This window comes from Piliocolobus tephrosceles, chromosome 15, assembly GCF_002776525.5.
Source record: "Piliocolobus tephrosceles isolate RC106 chromosome 15, ASM277652v3, whole genome shotgun sequence".
Classification (NCBI taxonomy): domain Eukaryota; kingdom Metazoa; phylum Chordata; class Mammalia; order Primates; family Cercopithecidae; genus Piliocolobus; species Piliocolobus tephrosceles.
In genome coordinates, this window is record NC_045448.1 from 108,192,578 (window position 1) to 108,199,489 (window position 6,912).

Consider the following 6,912-nt stretch of genomic DNA (forward strand, 5'->3'; position numbering starts at 1 on the left):
TCTCAGCCTCCATAATTATGTGAACCTTCTTCATCTGTCTATCTACATGTATCCTACGGATTGTGCCTTTCTGGGGAACACTGACTAATGTGATTACAATAATACAAAATTCACTAGTTTATATGGAAGACTTTGTTTTTGTCTTTACCCCATTTGATGCTTGTATTATAACTGTGTTTCTGGAAAATGGAACAAGTTTTTATCTTCTTCATGTGAGGGCTAAAGTTTTTTCTCACCAATATTTTTGGAGATTTTTAAGATTTTCAAGATTTTCTTTTGACATACAATCTTATGGAGCTGAGAATTAAATTTTGTGGGCTTTTTTTCTATTTTATTTTTCAGCCTCAGGTGTTTGCTTTTGCAAATCCATGAGCACATTGACAGCCTCCAAGGCGTGGAGTGGGGTGCCTAAAGTTTCAGTGATTATAGGGAGTTGAGAGACTCAATTAGGAAAGGAAAGCTCTGAAGGAGGCAATTTGGAAGATCAAAATTTTCTCAAAAGAAACATTAAAGTTCTAAATAATTCTTGGTAAAGTCATGCAAACAGGAAAGGAGGTAGACAGAATTAGTTCATATTGGTGGAACACACAGCAGAGGTTTGAGAAGGGAGAATTTAGTCAACTGAGAAGTTCCCGTGAAAGGAGCAAGAGCAAGATCACAGAGACACCTGAAACAAAAAGCCAGGAATAACTTCCAACCCAAGAGGAGAACAGAGAGGCCTCAAAAACAAAGCTAGGATAAGAAACTTCTAGCCCAAGAGTTACCTTTCAGACAAAGAAGCCTGAGATTCCAACTCAGCTTCAGAGAGTACTCACTCAAAATGTTACCCAAACTGTAGGCTTTTTAATGACTTAGCCATGCATGCAAAAGGCATTTCCTAAGGTGGCACAGAAGAGGGAGCCCCTATATCCAAAGATAGCCAAGGAGAAAGAAAAACCCCTGTTGCCAGAGCCAGTGGGCAAAGGCAACAGAGAAAGAGACAAGGGTCCTTATGGGATGAGACCCTTGCAGATTTAGACTTATACAAACTCCTGAGAACTGGCAGGATGACAGCCATAAATGGGGCACCAACATTTCTACTCATTGGATTACAAGTTCTCAGGCATCCAAAATGATTAACAAAATGAAGATTTCTAGGGCTTCTGTGGGAGAGTATGGAAGGTCTTTTTGAACTTTTTAATGCTGCCAAATGAAGAATGATGAGCTTCATAAATTCGGAGAGATTTCATTGTGTTTTTGTGTTTTTGAGTCAGAGTTTCACTCTTGTTGCCAAGGCTGGAGTACAGTGGAGTGATCTTGGCTCACTGCAGGCTGCACCTCCCACGTTCAAGCAATTATCCCGCCTCATCCTCCCTAGTAGCTGGGACTACAGGCATGCGCCACCATGCCCAGCTAATTTTTGTATTTTTATTAGAGACGGGGTTTCACCATGTTGGCCAGGATGTTCTCGATCTCTTGGTCTCAGGTGATCCACCCACCTTGGCTTCCCAAAGTGCTTTGATTACAGGCATGAGCCACTGCACCCAGTGAGAGATTTATTTCCTATAAAGGGTTGCAGCCTGCAGGATAGTCCTGACAGACTAGGAAGCATAACCTCCAACCAGAAGTCAGAAACAGACACTTCAAGGGAGAGGTAAAGGAAATATTAATTTATACTGAGTGGCGTGGCCAAATACACATATTTAATAAGCTCTAGGAGGAGTCATGCGTATTTCTGAAAGGAGAAATGCATGCATGCACAATTGAGTTTCTTGCTCCTTCATGGGTCCAATGTACAAAAACATGGCAGTGTTAGCATGATCCCAGGGTGGAGTTTTCAGCCCTCTGACATTAAAAGGTGAAGCGGAGGATATGAAAATTCACTCTGTGCATCCTGTGTATGCTGTCAGAACCTCTCCGTCATGGGTGGTCTCTTATCAGGCAAGAGAGGAGAGGCAGCTTCAGGCAGTTGGTTGAAATCAGTGGTGGAGTCTTTTGAAAGGCTTGTTTCTGTTAAATCCTTAGGGAAGAAAGCCTCATCATGGTTAGCAAAGGAGGGGGTATAATGAGGTGTATCTGATCCCTGTCATCCCATCCTACCCAACTTGTAATAGGGGAGGAAAAATAATTTTCTCTCTACCTTTACAGAATTCTAAGATGGGACCCTCTGTAAATCTGAGAACTCAGTTTTGAAAGTCACTCTGGGATCCCCTCAGCCAAGAGTGGGTATGTTCAGTCATTTGGGAGCTTATGATTTCATTTTCATTTATCAGTGCTAATGGGAATGAGTAGGCTGTCTTCCTGGCAGCTGAATTTGAAAGAAACTCCTTGGATGGGGTTAATGGCAGCTGTATTTTCTGGGAGCTCTGCTATAATTAGATAAAGTAAGTTCTGGTAAGATTTCTTTCTTTATCTTTGGTATCTCAAATGTTTTCATTTAAATAATCTTTATGACAACTCTTTTTTTTTTTTTTTGAGACAGAGTCTTGCTCTGTTGCCCAGGCTGGAGTGCAGTGGCATGATCTTGGCTCACTGCAAGCTCCACCTCCCAGGTTTATGCCATTCTCCTGGCTCAGCCTCCTGAGTAGCTGGGACTACAGGTACTTGCCACCACACCAGGCTAATTTTTTTTGTATTTTTTTTTTTTTTTTTTTAGTAGAGACGAGGTTTCATCATGTTAGCCAGTATGGTCTCGATCTCCTGACCTTGTGATCCACCTGCCTCGGCCTCCCAAAGTGCTGGGATTACAGGCATGAGCCACCGTGCCCAGCCCCTATGACAACTCTTGATGTCTGAGTGGGTTCCCACACAGTCATCTGTTGTAAGACTTTCTGATTCCTTTTTTTCCTTTGGTCATTATGAATAGGGCTTCTGTACATAATTGCATGGTAACTTTTGTTTGGAAATAATATCAAAGTAGCTATCAAAATACTTATGAATGTGATTTTTGGATTGTAAGGCGAGACTTGTTTAGCTTTGGGAAAAACTGCCCAACTTGTAATAGGGGAGGAAAAATAATTTTCTCTCTGCTTTTACGGAATTCTTAGATGGGACCCTCTGTAACAAATTACAGATTAAAATGAGAAAAAAGTAGACAAGTTTAAAAACATGTATACCTTATGGATACATGGGAGATACTCAGGGAAAAATGAGTAAATCCCCAGCAGGCGGCTTTCAATTCAAGTGTAAATGCTATCTTCAACTTAAAGAAAGAAGATTTGAGGCTCAGTAGTGGGGAGGTAACAAGCAAAAGCACAGTAGACATGGGTAAGTTTTCTTATACAGACTTAACTCCATGCGTTCTGTGTTGATAAGACTCTTTAGTGATTTAGTCATCCTTCTCTTCTTGGTTGGTGCCGAGAGAGAGATCTTTTAAATGGGGATTTCTTTTATAGATGTATATTTTCCTCACACAAGGGTAACTTCTACTCTTTTTTCAGAACTTCCTTTTTTTAGCATTTTTTTCAAAGTAATCAGCTCAGAATAATTCTTATGCCAAAGGGACATATTTTGGGGTGGCATATTCTGGTCTTTCACACTGTCTTCCACCAGCAATGAAAAGAGTTCTTGTTTTTCCTCCAGCAATTTGTCATTTTTTTAGAGTTTAGCAGTTCTAACAGATATAGACCAGCTGTGCTATCTCATTGTGGTTTTCAGTTCTCTAGTACGTTGAGTATCTTTTTTTATGTTGACTTGCCATCCGTAGATTGTCTTTGGTGAGGTGTCTGTTCAGATCTGTGTGCATTTTTAACTGAGCTGTTTAACTTACTGTTTAGTTTCAAGAATTTTGTATATATTTTGAATACAGGTTCTTTCTCAGATCTGTGTTTTGCAAATTTTTTTTCAATATGTGGCTTGTCTTTTTGTTCCCTTAACAAGGTCTTTTCCAGAGTATAAACTGTAAATATTAAGAAATCCACATTGTCATTTCTTTTGTGTATATCAACCTTGTGTGTTATTTGTTAAAATTCATTACCAAACCCAAAGGCATATACCTTTTCTTCCATAGTTTCTTCTAGAAATTGTATAGTTTTGCATTTTTAGTGTAAGGATGATTTTGAGTGATTATTTGTGTAAGTTGTAAAGTTTTCATCTACATGCATATCATTTCCTATGGTTTCCAATAATCGTTCCCTCACTATTTTTGGGAAAGACACAGGGTAGTGGGCTCTGTTAGAGCAGATAGATGGCTAGACATGAAGAGGAGGGGGAGCTCCTGAAAAAGGGAAAGTCTGGGAAGGCTCACCTGGAGGGACCACGAAAAATTCCCATTTAGTGGCATCTGTAATGCTGGAGTGGATGGGCACTTGTCAATTGTGGGTAGGAGGGAGAAGAGGTACCTATGCAGAAAGAAACACCCTAGAAATCCTGTTAAGATGCCCCAGTCATCATTCACTCTGCAGTAATAATGTCACAATATTGGTAGCTACATGCTGATAAGGAGCATGCTGAGAGAGCACTGTCCCGGGTGGAGAGGCGTGGAGAGACGCTGTGATACAGAGTGGGTCCTTTTCTTCTGGGCTCCTGGTTTTAAATCTTTTTTTTTTTTTCTAATAGCTTGAAAGATGGTTTTTGTGTCTTCATTAAAAGATTAAAGACTATGGGCCAGACCCAAACTAATTCCATTGGCATCAGAGAGAAGGATTCTTTACATATTTATCTATAGGCATAATTGATTTTTTTTTTGGCTGAATTATCTGGTTAGTCAAATCATATTTAGAGAAGTAATATTAAAAATTAAAAAATAAAAAATGTATCTGTAAACCTATCCCCCTTCCATTCCAGTCTTTGTCTCTGTGTAATTTTAGAACCTTGAACCATGATGTACATAGAGTTTCTATTCTTTTAATATCTTGCTACTTCATTGTTTTAATGTTTAATCTTTGGGTTGATGTATCACAGGTTACTTGACCATTTCTTACAGGGGTTTAGTTTTTTTTTTCCCTTTAACTCTAATGTAAATTTGAGTGTTTGGCTGGTAGTTTTAGCAGGATTTAAGGCAGAGCCTCAGTTAGGGATCGATTTATGGTCCCTAGTTTGAGGAGGGAGGTGGCAATCTGCCCTTTCTTCTAAAATTGATATGTTAAATCACAACGGACATTTACTTGATTTTGAGCACTTGGGACTCCCCTGGAGTTCACTGGTATTGCAAGGTCAGGACTGGGGATCTCCTGCTGGAGAGGCCCCCAGCGTGCCCAGCGCAGGGTCCTGAGCACGTTTCTGCAGGACAGAAGCCCTGCACTTTGTCCAAACTCCAGCAGCCCTCACTCTGGGAAGAACTGGCTGCTCCAGGAATGAGGTCTATGCTCTGAAGCCCACAGTCAGCAGACCAGCAAAGGTCAGCACAGACGACCTTATTATATGAATCATTCATTTAACAAGCATTTGTGGAATACACACTCCGTGCAGTTGGAACTTAGAGTGGAAGGCCATCAGCTCACTGTTGTCTGAGCAGAGCTTGGTGTCTGGGTCCCTGTTGTAGTCTCCGCTCCTAGGAGGTGCACGGTGACTGTTGGGGAGCCCTCCACAGGCACAGTTGCCAAACGAGGACCCCTCCCAAGGGCATCAGCCCTGGGCCCTGAGCTCTGAAGAGGAGGAAGGCATTCCTAGGGCCGACTTCCCTTCTGGACACTGAGCTCTGCACAGAGAGAAACTCTTCCACATTCACTACAGTAAAGTTCATAAAACAAATAACACTTTAGAGACTGGGGCCTGCATTCCCCAGAATTTCCATGGCCAAAGTTGGTGGCTGCACCATGCGACGGGAGTCTGCGTTCCCCAGAATTTCTGTGGCTGCAGGTGGTGTCTGCACCATGCAACCGGTGTCTATGTTCCCTGGAATTTCCGTGGCCATAGGTGGTGGCTGTACCATGTGAATGAGGGTCTGTGTTCTCTGGAATTTCCATGGCCATAGGTGGTGGCTGTACCATGCGACTGGGGTCTGCGTTCCCCAGAACTTCTGTGGCTGCACATGGTAACTGTACCATGTGACTGAGGGTCTGCATTCCCTGGAATTTCCGTAGTCGCAGATGGTGGCTGTACCATGCAACTGGGGCCTGCATTCCCTGGAATTTCCATGGCCACAGGCGGTGGCTACACCATGCTCAGGTCCTGTCTCAGGAGTTGGTGCCATTCTCTCTGTTACTCCCTCACCTGACACAGAGCGGCAGTTCCTGACCTTATCACTCCCAGGAAACACACAGGCATCGGTTTTGGATCCTTGTTTTATTTCCCCATCATCTTTGTCATCAAAGGGAAATTCACATCCCTGTGAAGCTGAAAATGGTGTGGGGCCCCCTGGTGGTCTTTCCAAGGCATTATCAGCAGGTAAAGTAGACCTTATGGGCCAGTGTACCTGAAATGAAAACAGAAAGGTAAGTCATGTCACTAAGCTTTACTGGGAGATTCAGGGTCTTTGTCAGTGACAGAATCATCCAAAGTAAGTTGTTTGTTCACTGCAGATCGACACGGTTAGCTGTGTTGGGATTAAACTTACCCAGTGTCGACAGAGTGTAGCTTAATCCTCACAGAAGGGTGTCAAGTACCTTGAAGAACAGCTGCCCAGCCTCCTATTGTCGGGAGAGGGGCAGGTGCGGCTCTGGCTTAGCCCAGTGCTGAAGGAGCCCGGGCTCACGTCAGGCCGTTGGTGTGAGCGAGCTGGATTTTTAGCATGCTGGGACGATAAAGTACAAACATCTATTTTTAACTTGTGGGTGACCTTCTTCTGTGCTGCTTGAGTCTCTGTGGACCTTTCTCTGTTTCCTTCCTAAAGAGTCTGTGCCAGGGTCCCAGGCGTTCTCTGGGGTGTACCTCCGCGCCTGCCCACTCGGGAGCCTCCTCCTGGTGGCTGTGGGACTGGGCTGGGCCCACACTGTCAGCATCGTCCGGGGTAAGCAAGCCCGTCCCTCTGCACCTCAGTGTCCCCAGCTGCTG